Genomic DNA, 14,969 nt, shown 5'->3' with positions numbered 1-14,969 from the left:
CAGGCTGGCCTCGAACTCACAGAGATCCGCCTGCCTCTGCCTCCCGAGTGCTGGGATTAAAGGCGTGCGCCACCACCGCCCCTTGTATTTGTATTCTTGATGTTAGGAATAATTCTTAAGACTAGCCTCTCCACTGATGCATATAATTCCAATCAAACCAAATCAGACTGAATAAAAAATGGCCACGTTTAATACAGTGCTTTCGGGTGGGCAGGGAAAGCATGGTGGGAAGGGGAGACCACACAAAACCCGGAGACCTAGTGTTCCTTTATTGGGTGGTAGCTTAAATAGCCTGTGGGAGTGGTCCTGACCCTCCCTGGGGAGGAGTCACTGCTTGGTGGGCTTTCTCAAGCGACTCCCAGGGGAGAGGGCTTGAAATGGAGCTTCCTGCTTCATTCCTGCTTCATTGGCATTTCCAAGGATGAATGCCAGGGGCTGGGGTGACACTTCCAACCCAAACATCCCAGAGTCCTTAGATACAGGGGTGTCAGGGGGCTGGGGTCTCACTTTTGACTAAACACTTGATGTTGCCCATTCTAACTAGGGTGGGTTGAAATCTTAATTTTAATCTGCATCTCCCTGATGAGTAAGGGTGATGAACTTAGTAAGAGTAAGATAGTAAGAGAAGTGCTTACTATCCATTTGCATTTCCTGGTAATAGACCTTTCCCTTTGTTTCCATAGCCTATTTTTCAACTGGGTTGTTTACTTTTGTCATGTTTAGAATTCTGTTATTGTTAGTGTTTGTATATTCTAGACATGAACCCTCTATTTGTTCTGTCTGATATGTAGCTAGTAAAGATTATATACAGTTATGTGTTCTGCCTCTTCGTTAGATTGAAAGTTTCCTCTGCTGTATAGAAGCCTTTTTATTTCATGAGATTCCATGTGTCAAGTATTGATCATTTATTTATTCTATTTCATAAATAATATGGGTATATAATGTTGTCAAAAGAATGTATTTTATGTCTTAATGCCCTTTAGGGAAGGTTCTTGCTTAATCTTTGAAAAAAAGAGTTTTTGGATTTATTAATTTTATAAAATATTATGTCTATGAGTATTTTGACTGTGTGTATGTTTGTATGTACAATATGTACATGTCATCAGTGCCTAGGGAGGTCAGATCCTCTACGACTGAAGTTGCAGATGATTGTGAGCTGCTGTGCAGGTGTTGTGTATTGAACGTGGTTCCCTTGTAAGAGTAACACCTGTTCTTAACTGCTTAGCCTATAGGCTAGACCAGTGGGTCTCAATGGGTGGGTCAGGGCCCCCTCAGTTGTGTACCAGATATTTATATAATGATTCATAACAGCAGCAAAATTACAGTTATGAATAAGTAATTTTCCATTGGGGCTCACCACAACATGAGGAACTGTATTAAAAGCGTTGCAGCATTAGGAAGGATGAGAGTCACTGCTCTAGACCTGTTCCCTAAGCTTTGAAGGAATCTTACATCTTTACTTTGAATTGTGCACTGTAAGCTCTGTAACCATACCTCCTCACAAGATCAAGCAATGAGGTTCCTCTCTTTGGATGTTCTGCAAGTTAAGTAATATTATTGTGTGTGTGTGTACATACTCCTGTCTAGCTAGCCAGATTTCCTTATCTCAGTCAAACTAGCAATGGGATGACAAATGGACCACTTTTATGTGACTGCAGGGGATCTGAACTTTTACCTTCTTGCTTACATGAAGAGCACTTCATCCACTGGACCACATCTCCAGTTCCAAGTTAATACTTAATTGCTAGAGTTTGCATATATTTATTGTATACAGAATGATGCTGTATATAATATATTGTGTGCATTGTACAATGGCTAGTTCAAGCCACTTCATATGTTCATTTCCTAACACACTTATTATTTTTGTATGTAGTGAGCATGTTTAACATCTAATCTCTCAGCCCTATCCAAATACATAACACTTGTATACTATTATAGTTTCATGTTGTCATAGCTTACAATGCTTGGATACCTTTATAGTTCCATGTATTCAGTATATCCTATAATACTTGGATACTCGTATAGATCCATGATTTAATTACTCTTACTATCTGTATAATTTATTTACCAAACTTATCTCCATAACTACAATTTTATTGCAGGTTTTTCACACAAAGTATGAAGATATTTCCCCTCTATCCAATTCCTCCCATATTCTTCCCACCTCCCTTTCCTTTGGCTAACAGTTCATTTCTTTTTTTAGTCATATGAGTAAGATTATGTCTTTCTTTTCTTTGTTTGTTTGGCCTAATAATAATATCTTCAAGATTTATTCACTTTGTTGCAAAGGACAAAATTTTCATCTCTTTAAAGACTGAATATTATTCCATTGCTATATGTGCCCAATTTTTTTGTGCATTTATTAATTGATGAGCATGTAGGTTGCTTCCATATTGTGACTGATGTGACAATGTATAAACTACAGAGATCTCTGTACTCTTAACTCACATACTTATGTCATTTTCATTGTTTATATACCCAGAAATTAGATTTTTCCATTTTTACTAAAATTTTTCTATAATGTCTAACTTGTTTAGATTCCCACTAGAAGGAATGTGAATTTTTTCTATCCATCCTTGACAACTTCTATTATCTTTAGTATTATTATTATTACTAATACTAAGCATTCCAGCAAATTTGTGAGTGGTAGACTCTTCACATTAAAAAAAATTTTTTTTTTGAGACAGGGTCCCATGTAGCCCAGGCTAGCTTTATAGTTACTGTATATTTATTGGTTACTTTAAATTTCAAATTCACCTTCTTTTGCCTCCTGAATGCTATGATTGTAGCTGCTTAAAATGTATCTGGTGGGGAATCTCTGTCAGCCAATAATCTTTAAGAGGTGGGATCAGATTAGGGCATGATCTTTTGGGTACCCGGAGAAAAACATCTGGAGGCCCAGGGTGTGCTCTTTTTCTCTCTGTGTGGTTTCTGTGCTTTACAACTGAGGTTGGACTTACTGTTTTTGTCTTGTGGGTTTGTCCCTTATAATAAAGCATATATAATTGATTTATCTTGGCGTAGCCTGGGGCTCTTTAACTTGCGTCACTCAACACATTTCCAGTTACATGTGATATTAGGAGTGAAACCCAGAGCCTCATGCATTCTAGGCAAGCATTTTAACCAGCTGAGCTGTGCCCACAGCACCATATTTTGCAATTTTAAAAGACAAATGGTTTGACCCATTAAAAGAAAAAATATTTTATATTGAAGAATATTTGTGTGTTATTAGCCAAAGCAACATAATCACGGAATGTGGGTTTTATTTTGTTTTTTGTTTTTGTTTTTGGTATTATTGTGAATGTCGCACATGAGTCCCAGATTTCCAACTTTTTTATCACTATCTATTTGCTTTTGGGATTGAGGAGGCTGACCTCTGATGGAGGGACCAGTCCCAAATATGTGGAGCACATGGACATTGTATGTATCTTTTTGAATGTTTCACAACCTTCCCTCAATTGGTTCCTTTTTCATTGATGAACCATTTTTTTTCTTTGTCCGTTTATTTGTTTGACTTTACCTTGTGAGCATCTTGGCCATACTGACAGAACAATGACGAGAGCCTCAGGTGTTTTGGTGGCCTCCAGTTTGAAGCTTGGAAGATTTATGTCTGGACATCTGTGTGCAAAACCTTTGCACATGGAGATCAGCATATTCCCCAAAGATATAATGAGTAAAACTAGAAGAATAATGAAGAAAAATGACAGGTACCTGGAAGGGAATAAACAGGGTTTGCCTCTGCTCAGCAACTCCCTGAAGGCCTCTTAGGAAAGACTGACTGATTAATTGAATCAATCCATCATGCTTGAAGTGACAGCATCAATTTGTAATCTTTTTTGGAAGCTGTTTTATTTCATTGGTGCTACAATTTAAATTCACACGAGGACAGAATGAACAGTCCACAAAATACTTATTTTAATATTAAGGTGCCGTATTATTAAGGAAACTTCATTATGGAAAAGATTTAGATTAATTTTGATAATAATTTAGACTGAGTAAGAAAGTCAGCATGTGGCTTCTTCTCTGAATTTATCAAGTAAATTTATCATATAAATTTATCACATAAATACCACCTCTTATTGCCCATTAAAACCTTGAGCACATTAATTCTAATCTTCAATGATTTAAAAACTACATTATTATGATTCTATAGAATATAAAATATTCCTGGTTTAGGAGGAACTTTCCTCCATTTTATTGCTTTTACTTTCTGTCAAAACTCACAAAGTTTTAGAAGATTTCAGTGTTAAATATAATGCTAGCACATATCAACTTGTTCAATTTCTCTCTGAACTAATTGGCATAAAATCACAAATGTTTGAGCTAGTATTGCTTCATAGCCATAAAAAACGTGTTTCAGTATACTGACTTGTTTTAAACTGGACATCACATAGTGATCATAGAGCCTTTTCTTTTCTTCCTTTGAAGTAAGCAAAAGGCATATATAATAAAATGCGAAGAGAATCATCCACATATCTTCAACAAAGATTTAAATGGGATGAAAATAACAGAAATTTCTTTTTACAGCATTGGGATCTTAACACCAATTTTTCAGAGTATAAGTCTTGAGTTCTGAAATTTACCAAAGACAAAAATTTGAGGAAATATTTCCTTGATGAATTTATGTCCTGCTCAAGATGAGAATGCTTAAGTAAACTTAATCTCTCTAATTTACTTATTCATAAATGTATGCTAAATAAAACCTAGGAAACTTGACCATAAAACTGAATACAATTGGTAGGGTAATACAGAAGGACATATCATATACCCATGTTTACCTGTGGGTATAGGTTATTGGCTTTTGAAAGAACTGTAATAGAATGAAAAATATTTTAATATCAAAATACTTCAAGCCCAATAAACAATAGTTCAGAAGCACTTTATGTTTTGACACTGTTGTAGGTGCTCCCTTACCTTAAGTCATTTAAATTTACACCATCCCGGGTCAGCTGATAGAGGCTGGGGTTTGTATGATGACCAGAGTGCACAGCATGATTTTCTGTGGAACGGGGAATTGTTTACACTTCCAGAGTAAGTATATCCCAGTGTTATGGATGTTATTTAACTACTTGGAACTCTTTTGGTCTCTATAATGAATGGATCTGGCTTTCAGAGATTAATTCTAAATGGAAATTATTTTAAAAAGCTTGTATTTCCAAATTAATATGCCACATTTACTACATGAATGGGATATTGGATGCATTCTTCACTGTATCTATTGTTACATTTTAAATACTTACCACATGTAGCCTGAGTTGTGTTTGTTGTTTTAAAATCTTATGACTTATTTAAGCGAAACTTTCAGAAGAATATTTTCCTTGGGGACTATGTATGTGTCTATATATGGTTGGCCTGTTCATGTCATTGCTTTTGATGCAGTGGCGATGCTATGAACCTTTGACTTCGCAGTTAATGAAGAACCATCCTGAAAGGTATTCTCACAGGCTTCAGTGAACACCACCTGGACATTCTGTTCTCATCTGGAACCAGAGCTAAAAGCTACTTGATCATTCATGTTCAAGGCTCTCACTATGTGGCCAAGGAATCACGCACGGAAAGTCTGGCTCCTGCTTCTTGGTACACAGCACAACTTCTGCAGTTTCCTCTTGCAGTGTTGGAATTTCTGTTTGTGGTAGTAGGTATCTGTCAGTGTACATTGGGAGGAGCATAAGTCGACAGCAGCCTGAGGCCATATCAGCCTGGGTCAGCCACTGTCTGCCCTTCCATGCTGCAGTTAAGAATAATGAATTATCAGGTGCAAGTCTTTTCCTTTTGTCCCTACAACCTCAAGCTGTTTCTACACAGTTGTCTTCTGCTGAAGTAGACATCCATATTCTAACATCATCAACAACAGCTTATGTTATCAAGGGGGCAATCAGTAGTTTTTAAATTACTTCATTTAAAATAAAAGAGGAGTGAGGGAGATAGCTCACTTGGTAAAGTGTTGCTTCATAAGCTCGGGAACTGAGCTGGATTCCAGCTTGCTTGTTATCTCAATGCGGTTGAAACAAAGACTGATGGATTTCTGGAACTCACTGACCAGCCAGCTAGCCTAGTCTAATCTAATTGGTGAGCCCCAGGTCCAAGTGAGAGACTCTGTCTCATTAAACAAACTGGATAGTTCCTGAGAACTGATACCTTACATTGAAATTTGACTGCCACGCACGTGTCCATACATGTGCACACATACCCCTTCCACACAGGCACATGCACGCATACAAATATTTTTATAAAATGGAAAATCCCTACATGTAGATTAATCAAGTGATTTAAAAAAATCATTATTTCATTATATGGGTGTGGGTGTTTTGTCTGTCTGTATGCCTGTCTGTACACCAATTTTGTGTCTGGTGCATGTGAAGGGCAGAGGAGGGGCAATGAATCTCCTGGAATTGTAGTTCCAATGGTTGTGAGCTGCCAGTGAGTGATGGGGGTCACCATCGGGTCCTCTTAACTACTGAGTCATTCATTTGGACCCAAACCAAATGATTTTAATCTAGTGTCCTTTAGATGTAAAATCACAAAGCAAAGAGAAAAATGCTCTTTAGGGGACAGTAAGCCTGCAGCAGGCAGTCTGAAGTGGGAGTCCAATGTTGGAAGAATGAAAGCGGGTGCTACCCATAGTTGAGTTATATCATTGTTGGAGTCTGGCAGTTCTCTCTCATGGCTGACCACTTACTGAACAGCAAACAATATTGGTAGCATCATCAAGCAAGTCTACAAGGGTTTCCCTGTTAGTGACATAACCAAACCCATCGCGAGAGGTAACAGGAACTTTCAGGGATGGCTCAGAAACTTCATTGTTTTTCCATTTATTTTTAAAATGCAAATTACACTAGTAAGTCAAAAAAATCACTCTGTTAAAAATACATTCAGAATTAACAAATGCAGGAGAGGAAAAAAAAAGACAGATCAGGATTATTAACTCTTGCTTTCAGAATATTAGGTTTATAACAAAAGCTCAGCCTAGAAAAATAGCGTTCTTCACCAGATTTTGAGGAGGATACAGCTGTACAACTTTGATGTTTCCCCAGATAGAATCAACCACATGACTGTGCTTGCTGCTCCTAAAAAGGCCCGCCATGTGACTACTCTTTGGCAGTCAACAACTGTTTCTGAAATATTTGGTGGTGATGATAGATAGAGTGACTTGGTGGTGAGTCTGCTGCAACTTAAAAAAGAAACGTGACGGCTTATTTGATTTCCTCCCTGCGCTACACACGCACACGCTACAAGGTGGACTCCTATCGCAGTAGCTACAAGGTGGACTCCCTGCGCACACGCTACAAGGTGGACTCCCATTGCAGTAGCCAGACGGTGAAACCTCACGTCCGTGGTGACATTAGAATAACTTCTGGCATGTATAGCGTTTGTATTTTCAGAATAAAAGGGACAGTACGTTGGTGAATAGATTTCTTCAAACATTAAACATGCATCTTACTATAAAAACACCATATGAGGCTTCACCGATGTGTTTGCAACTGTTCAGTTTATGCCTGTAGGTACGGCCACCATAAACAAGCCACTGGGAAAACTCAAGTGTGAGGGTTGAAATCTTTTTGCGCATGTGATGATGTATGTTCCGATATTTACTTTTGGTTCCTTCATCGCTTTTAAATGGGTATGGGGTCATGTTTCGCAAAACATCTATGCAAAGACAGCAACTGACCTGTCTTATGGAGATCTGAATGAATTAAGCTGCAAAAAGGGTTAACCCCGTAAGCAAAATTGTAAGTGCCAAAAGAAAAAAAAAGTTACTCTCTGACAATGTTTAACTTCTCGGTCTGAATTTCACTGCACGTCAAGATGATGTGCTAAAGAAAACTCAGTTTTCGTGTCTCAAGTGGACCCAAGAAAACATGACTCATCTGTGTTACTGATAAGCTTGAGCTAATTATGTTTCCCACTAATGAGAACCAAACGGTGCTTGAAAATATAGAACTAAATTTCCTAGGAGTTCAGAATATGCCATAAACACATTGACCTACTATTGTCTCCAAAGGCATTTCATTGCCAACTACGTCAACAGCACAGGTTTTTTTTTCTGCCACAATAATACAGGAGGATTGAAATACACTCTAACACACAACAGATCCCCCAAATACCACAAAGAGATCTCAAAGATTTCACTAAGTTAGCTATTGCTCCCCCCCCACCCGCCCCAAAAATAATCTCGTACGCCGAAGATAGAAAAGAAAGTTCACCTACATCGGGTCTTGGATTTGAGTTAGATATAAAAGAGTAAACATAGCTAATACATTGTCAGTTGGCCTCTGTCATAGAAATCCACAGCTGTTTCCTGTGTTAGGAAAAGCCATTTGTAGATACTCAGGGAAGCACCTAGAGTGCAAGAGATACAACCAAGCAGTCAAGCCATCTCCGCTTTCGGTAGATTAACAAGTTTAGTAGATTCACACATTTTACTTTGTTTCACCCCGACTACATCAGAAGACCATGTTTCAGAGACCTGAAGATGACAGCTGCTGTTGCCGTTGGTACTTGTCTCTTTGTGGCCACCGAAGAGGCTCAGTGGTAAAGCATCATTTCCTTACACAGACACATTGGGGCTGCTGAGAGTTTCCATCTTCTTCCTTGACGCGAGATAGAGTCAAATTGTTCGGAATTAATAGCAGTGTGTGAGCCTAAAGGAAGTGACTGGGGGACTGAGAGTCTCGGGCACACAACTCAGGTGGGTTAAGGCAAGTAAGTACGGTATAGCCTTTAGGGCAAACATCCTGCCATTTCACATTTGGTACAAGGTCATCACAGCATGTTCTGTCTGTTTTTTTTTTTAAATTTTTATTTATTTATTTATTTTTTGCAATTATGTTGCCTAAGTAGCTGTGGTGCTACCAACGTGTATGGTATGGAGTGCAGAAAAGGGTTCCAAAGGAGTGTGCCTGGGTTAACTCGGCACCTCCCCAGTCAACAGGCTGTGCTGCAGAGGAGTAAGAAACAGCCTGCAGGGGGCACCAACGCGTCTCCTTTCCCACCTTCAAAGGCCTGGGAGAAGGGAGCCTGCTTTAAAGGAAATCCAGGATAGGCGTGGCCTGCATATTTATCAGCTTCAGTCGGAGGTCCAGTGGAGTTGATGTGTGCATGATCGTGATAGTGGTGAGTGTATGTGTGTGTGTGTTTTCACACGTGTCTATGTAGAAACTTCCTGTTTGGTCTGGTAATAACGTGTATGTGTATTTAAATTCATTTGCTTCTTGCTCTTCACAAAAGGCAGGAGGCCACTGCACAAGTCATTTGAGAAGTCCATGGGCTGACAGACAGAAGTCATCTGTGTTATTTTGACCTATGAGAGAGAAAAGAAGATTTTAATCAAGAGAGAATGCTAGCTGCTTTTTAGTTCCCACTCTCACTTCTCCAAACACAAGAGCAAACAGAAAAGAAAAGATAGGGGACATAAGGAAGTAGAAGCTGAAATTGGGATTTAAACATTTTTTTCCTCCCTTTTATTCCTCCAGTGTCACCAATAGAGGTCACATATGATCATTCCAGGAACACATGAAATGAGTATGTACTGCCATCGGCTGCCAAAATGACACAGTGTTTTTGCATGCTGTTTAGTACATTACAGGATATTTGTAGTAGGAAGGGGACACCATCATGTTCATAGGTGCCATGGCATATAAGTCAGTTGGGATAAAAAATTACTTTATTAGAAAGTCAATGAGATGATATGGAAATTTTTGATGATTATCAATTTATTTTGTATATATGTGAAAAACTGTAGGCTGAAAGAGATATGGTTGTATATCTGAAGAATTACAAACTAAGAAGAACACACACCCAAAGGAACTATCATTTAAGAGGACAGTTTATTTTCCATTGTCTGTGGCTGTGAGTTCCTGCTGTCAGTGACTTCATGGCTTTGTCCAGGAGCGAGGCCACAGATTTGGTGGATGTAATAGAAATCCCATAGCTAGAACTGTATATTGCCTTTTAGCATTTGCTTTCTTTCAAAAGAACAGCTGTTATTTCAATATTGGCAACATAATATGGCTAGGACGCTTGAGCTGGCTCATGATGTTAAATTCCTCTTACTTTACAAGACATATTTATGGCCAGCTGACAGGCAAAGGTATACACCAATGACAAAGACAGAGTTGGTGCTCTCAGCGGGGATGAGGTTTACAGGTGAATCAAGCTTGATTTTTCACGGGACCCCACTAGGCAGTGACTTTCAGAAGACAGATTTTTGAGGGTTGCATAGCTATAAAGCTCCGCATCCAACACTATAGAGTGTGAAATCAAAAGAAGATAAGGGAGATGGGGAAAGGGGGCAGGGCACTTGTGTGGGAATGTGACAGCCACCTTGGCTGTGTGAACCAGTGAAATAAAACCAGGGAAGGCAATGCCAGGCTGGACTCACCGTCCATTTAAGGAATTGAAGAGACATCAAACAAGGGTCAGGAAAAGTACATGTGTGTCACTAACAAGCTGGGGAATTTTGTTTTCCTGTCCCTTGATTCTGCCTTTTGGTTTATAGGATAAAATTACAGAATTTTGTCATCTGATACTTTCTAAGAGATGCTTTATAGAAGAGGTGAAGGCAGAATTTTGACTAGTAATTTTTCATGCACCTCAAGTATTTCTAATATCCTGGACATGCGTCCTTTTAAATGTTTAGAAATTCATTAGTAATGAGACTTAAAAGCTGTCATATCTGATTATGTCTATTTGGAAGGTAAAGCTTTCTATTTAAGAAAATTAGGGAAAGTTGTGCTCCTAGGGAATTTCATTCTTTGCAAAGATAACCTTTTTAAAATTCTTGTTTAAAGATTAACGTTAGAATTAGAAATGCTTGATTGGAAACAATATGCTGGATGACAATATACTTGTTCAAGAAAAAAATGTGGAGAGTGGAAAAACACATGTTATCCTTGGAGAACACAAATGTTTCAGTTTTGTTGGAAGAAAGTGGCTCAGGGAAGCTCCCACAGCATTTATGCTCCTAACAAATTAAAAGCTTCAGTAGTTGCTATCTCAGTATTATGTGTTCCTAGCACCATTTACCATCCACTTGCTTATAGCGGTAACACAAAAGTTATTAAGAAAATGTTTCAATAAAACATTGTGCCCAGATCAGCATACTCTTGCAAGACGTGTTCAGGAGCTCAGGGAACCACTGAGAGCTTTTTGAAAGGAAAGTGAAGGCATCAATGAGGACTTTAGGAATATTAATTTAGCAGCCATGTATAGGATGGGGCAAAAGTTCTGAAATTATGAAACTGGAAAACTCAATGGTTGATCATGGATACTTGAAATAGGCAGCAGTTTTGGATGTAAAAGGAGGATGTGTGATCTACTGTTTGTAGAGGTAATGATTTGAATGGGATGTGATATTACTTGACTTCTGAATAGGTACAATCGTTTTTTATGAGTGGCACTATTCAAACACTTGCAGAAGACTACAAGGGACACATAGGAGGAGGCAGGCACAATGCATACACCATTCTCTTTTAGAAGAGAAACTTATGAGGAGTGTCTAAAGACCAATCTGTTTGGAGTAGACGTACCCCAAACTCCATTCATTATCCTACATGCTGAAGGCATTAAAAGGGAAATGGTGGAGGACAAGGACAACAAACACGAATCTTAAAAGAGAAGTCACATTTTAAAATGAATCGGAAGCTTACTTTCTATTTTGATCTTCTCTTGCAATTCAGCATATCACTTGATGCTGAGATATAGAATTTGCTATCAGTTGTTATCCAAGGGAATTTGCCTAAACACAGATATAAAAATCAGGCTCTGATTGTTGGTCTGTGCTCTTGAGTGCTACAGTTAAGGGTTTGATCAGTTTCAGTTCTCATGTTCCAGGCTCATTTTGACTTTCACATTGATAAGGTATGGCTCAGAGTTTGAAATTTTGGAATATGTGTCCATCACTAGGGTGAACTAGCATTTATCTTTTAAAAAAACACTCAAGACTAATATGGACAGCTGATAACAAGGATATGAACACAATTAGCATCATTTGGGACTGTATCGGGGGAGCCAGAGACTAAGTTTTATATAGTTACATATAACTGCCTATACTGTTAGAATATTTTCAAAATACACATATTTCAGGTAATTTAAAGAATTATTATATAATGGAGGCTTTTGAGCCATGTAGATGATACTTACACAAGACTAAAGAAAACTTTAAAGGCCTTTCAATGTCATTTTTTTTTAAACACGAAGAAAATGGTTTAGAATCATTCTAGTAAACACAATGTTATTAGTAGAAAGTGGAAATATACAACCAAGGGAAAGCTACATGCATTTTTTTTTGTGCCATGGCACACTTACTTGACTATCTTTTCATACCCCAGAGAGATACTTTCCAAGTCGAGTACTTACATGTACATTGGCTGTAGTTGTAAGTGAGATGTCTTCTGAGGCCCTTGATAGCCATAAGAATCAAAGCCACCTATGAAGTCAACTGAAAAGGGACAATTGTGTTTGTTAGTTCACTTTTCAGAAGATATGGAAATGAATGTTCAAAGTCCTTACGAATTAAAATAATCAAGAAAACTAAAGCTAATTAATAATGAAAGAGCACAAAGTAGTTTCTTAAAGGTAGTGATTTTCTTTCTTCAAATATGAGATTCAATTATTGTTTTACAATAGTCTCTATACTTTTCAGAAGAGATTTCACATATTTCTCAAGTAATAAAGGCATACTTGGACTAATAAAACTTCTCTTGGACATTAAAGTATGATCTTTTTTTTTAAAAAAGATTTTATTTATTTATTACATATACAGTGTTCTGTCTGTCTGTATGTATGTTTGCAGACCCGAAGAGGGTACCAGATCTCACTATAGATGGTTGTGAGCCACCATGTGGTTGCTGGGAATTGAACTCAGGACCTCAGGAAGAGCAATCAGTGCTCTTAACCTCTGAACCATCTCTCCAGCCCATGAACTATGATTTTTGGTTAATGTTGAGGAGTTTGGGGTAACAAACTACAAATGAACATAAAAATGGTGTTAATCAATTCCATGTATCTGTCCACAGTTGCAACACTAATATTAATATTATATATTCTGATGACTAAGTGCAGAGTACTGTGGTTGACTATCATGTAAATTGATGGTTATGCTTGTCATCCTATCGCATGGTATATAATCTAAACAATAAGAAGTTAGATGTGGAACAAAGTATAACAATCACCCAAATACATTGCATATCAAGTGAAAGACCCAATAAGATACAGTATTTTCCAAAACATAGCAAGAGCGTTGCCTATTTCACATGTTCTTACACAGTAACATTGGCCCTCTTCCCAACCTGTGGTTTTGATCTCTGTCATTTCCTCCCAAACATGAATAGAGGTGTTGGGGCAGGTTTGAATCTTACAGCAAGGATGCTCTGTTATTTTAGAACTAGCTCATTCAGGGTCATTTCTTTTCTCTTTTTTCCTTTGATGTAGGGATAAGTCCCGCCCTTAAGGGGGCGTGTTCACCTTGGGCTAATGTTTGCCTATAAATTTGGCAAGTGTGCTCCCAGCCGCTGCTTTTGCTTTCCTGGTCTCCGCTGGAGCGGTGGTTCTGTAAGTCTGTTTCTCCATTAAAGCTATATATATTTACAATCTGTCTGCATTCGTTTACGCCGTTACACTTTGACAGGCTCTCTCTTTATACAAGCCACCATATTGTGAGGAAGCCCAAGCCAATTCACACAGAAAATTGATGAATACCCACATGTTTATCCCATTATCTGGCTGAGATCCTAGCCCATAGCTGCCATGCACTCCCAGATATGTGGAGAAAATGTCTCTACCTGATTACAGACCCCAACAGTTAAATCAACTCACTCTTAAAGTATTTCTAGCTTGGCTGGTTCCTGACACCAAAGAATACAGATAATTCCATCTCTACCTAAATCTTGTTTAAGTTATGAACCTTCAGTTGTTTTTTTTTTTTTTATTTTTGAGACAAGGTTTCTCTCTGTAACCCTGGCTGTCCTAGAACTCAATTCTATAGAGTAGAATGGCTTTGAACTCAGAGATCTGCCTGCCTCTGCCTCCCAACTGCTGGGATTACAGTATAACTAATGCTTACTTTATAACACTAAGCTTTGGCAAAACAAACAATCAAAGAAACAACAACAACAAAACTGGGGAAGGTAGTAGAGTTCTGCGGCAAAGCATTGCTCTGCCCTCTCTTTTTCAGATGCACATATTGAGGCTGTGTCATGAGACAGAAGGCAAAAGCTATGAGGCCTACAAAAGGGATTACATGAAAGAGAAAGACGGAGACATAGAGACTCAATTAGGGTTCACTCAGAGACCTTTGCTTTCCTAGTAGTTTGTTCTATTGGCTTATATTGTCTTCCTCTGGTTCTCTTGTTAATACCCTAGAGTAGTTCAGATAGAAAGCCCAGCAAAGAGTGAGATAACATTAAGTTTATGAAGCGTATACAAGAGGAAATCTTCCTCTCACATGGGATGCTATTCTTTCATGTGATAGTTGGCTCACAGAGAAACGTAGCAAAAGGTACAGGACTCCGATTCCTCTTTTTGTCATATTCACATCTGTACCTTCTCCCAGTATTAATATCCCCCATCAGAGCTGTCCATTAGTTCCAGTGGATTAGCCTACATCGCTACATCACTATCCTCAGAAGTTAATAGCTTCCTCTAGGATTCACTCTTGGTCTTGTACAGTATATGGGTTTTGACAAAGACATATGGCATGAATCTACCAGTACAGTATAAAAAATAGCCCCATTGTGTAAAAAAGTCCCTATGCTCTATATAATCCTTTCTGAGGATTTTTTTGTGTCTCAATAATTTTACTGTTTTACAAGATATCATAGAATTGGAAGCATATATCATTTAACGCTTTCTTTTAAATTTTGTTTGTGTGTATGTGTGTGTGCGCGCATCTGTATGCCATTGTACACATATTGAGGTCAGAGGACAGCTTTGTGGGATCAGTTCTCTCCCTCCAATTTTTTTTTTTTTTT

General features: G+C 38.2%; 1 long non-coding RNA gene across 1 annotated transcript in view; it reads right to left on the bottom strand.

Annotated features, from left to right (window-relative positions):
- Positions 1-6,790: 6,790 nt before the first annotated feature.
- The window catches only part of LOC106144245, a 24,756-nt gene continuing 16,577 nt past the window's right edge, over positions 6,791-14,969 (bottom strand). The window contains exons 2-3 of the long non-coding RNA XR_001229317.1: positions 12,358-12,439; positions 6,791-9,301 (exon numbers count right to left, since the gene is read on the bottom strand). This is a non-coding gene — a long non-coding RNA (uncharacterized LOC106144245). The remainder of the gene's footprint in view (positions 9,302-12,357; positions 12,440-14,969) is intronic.

The sequence above is a fragment of the Microtus ochrogaster genome, linkage group LG9 (assembly GCF_000317375.1).
Source record: "Microtus ochrogaster isolate Prairie Vole_2 linkage group LG9, MicOch1.0, whole genome shotgun sequence".
NCBI lineage: Eukaryota > Metazoa > Chordata > Mammalia > Rodentia > Cricetidae > Microtus > Microtus ochrogaster.
The sequence above is the reverse complement of the archived record's forward strand: the minus strand, read 5'-3'. Positions and strand labels throughout refer to the sequence as shown.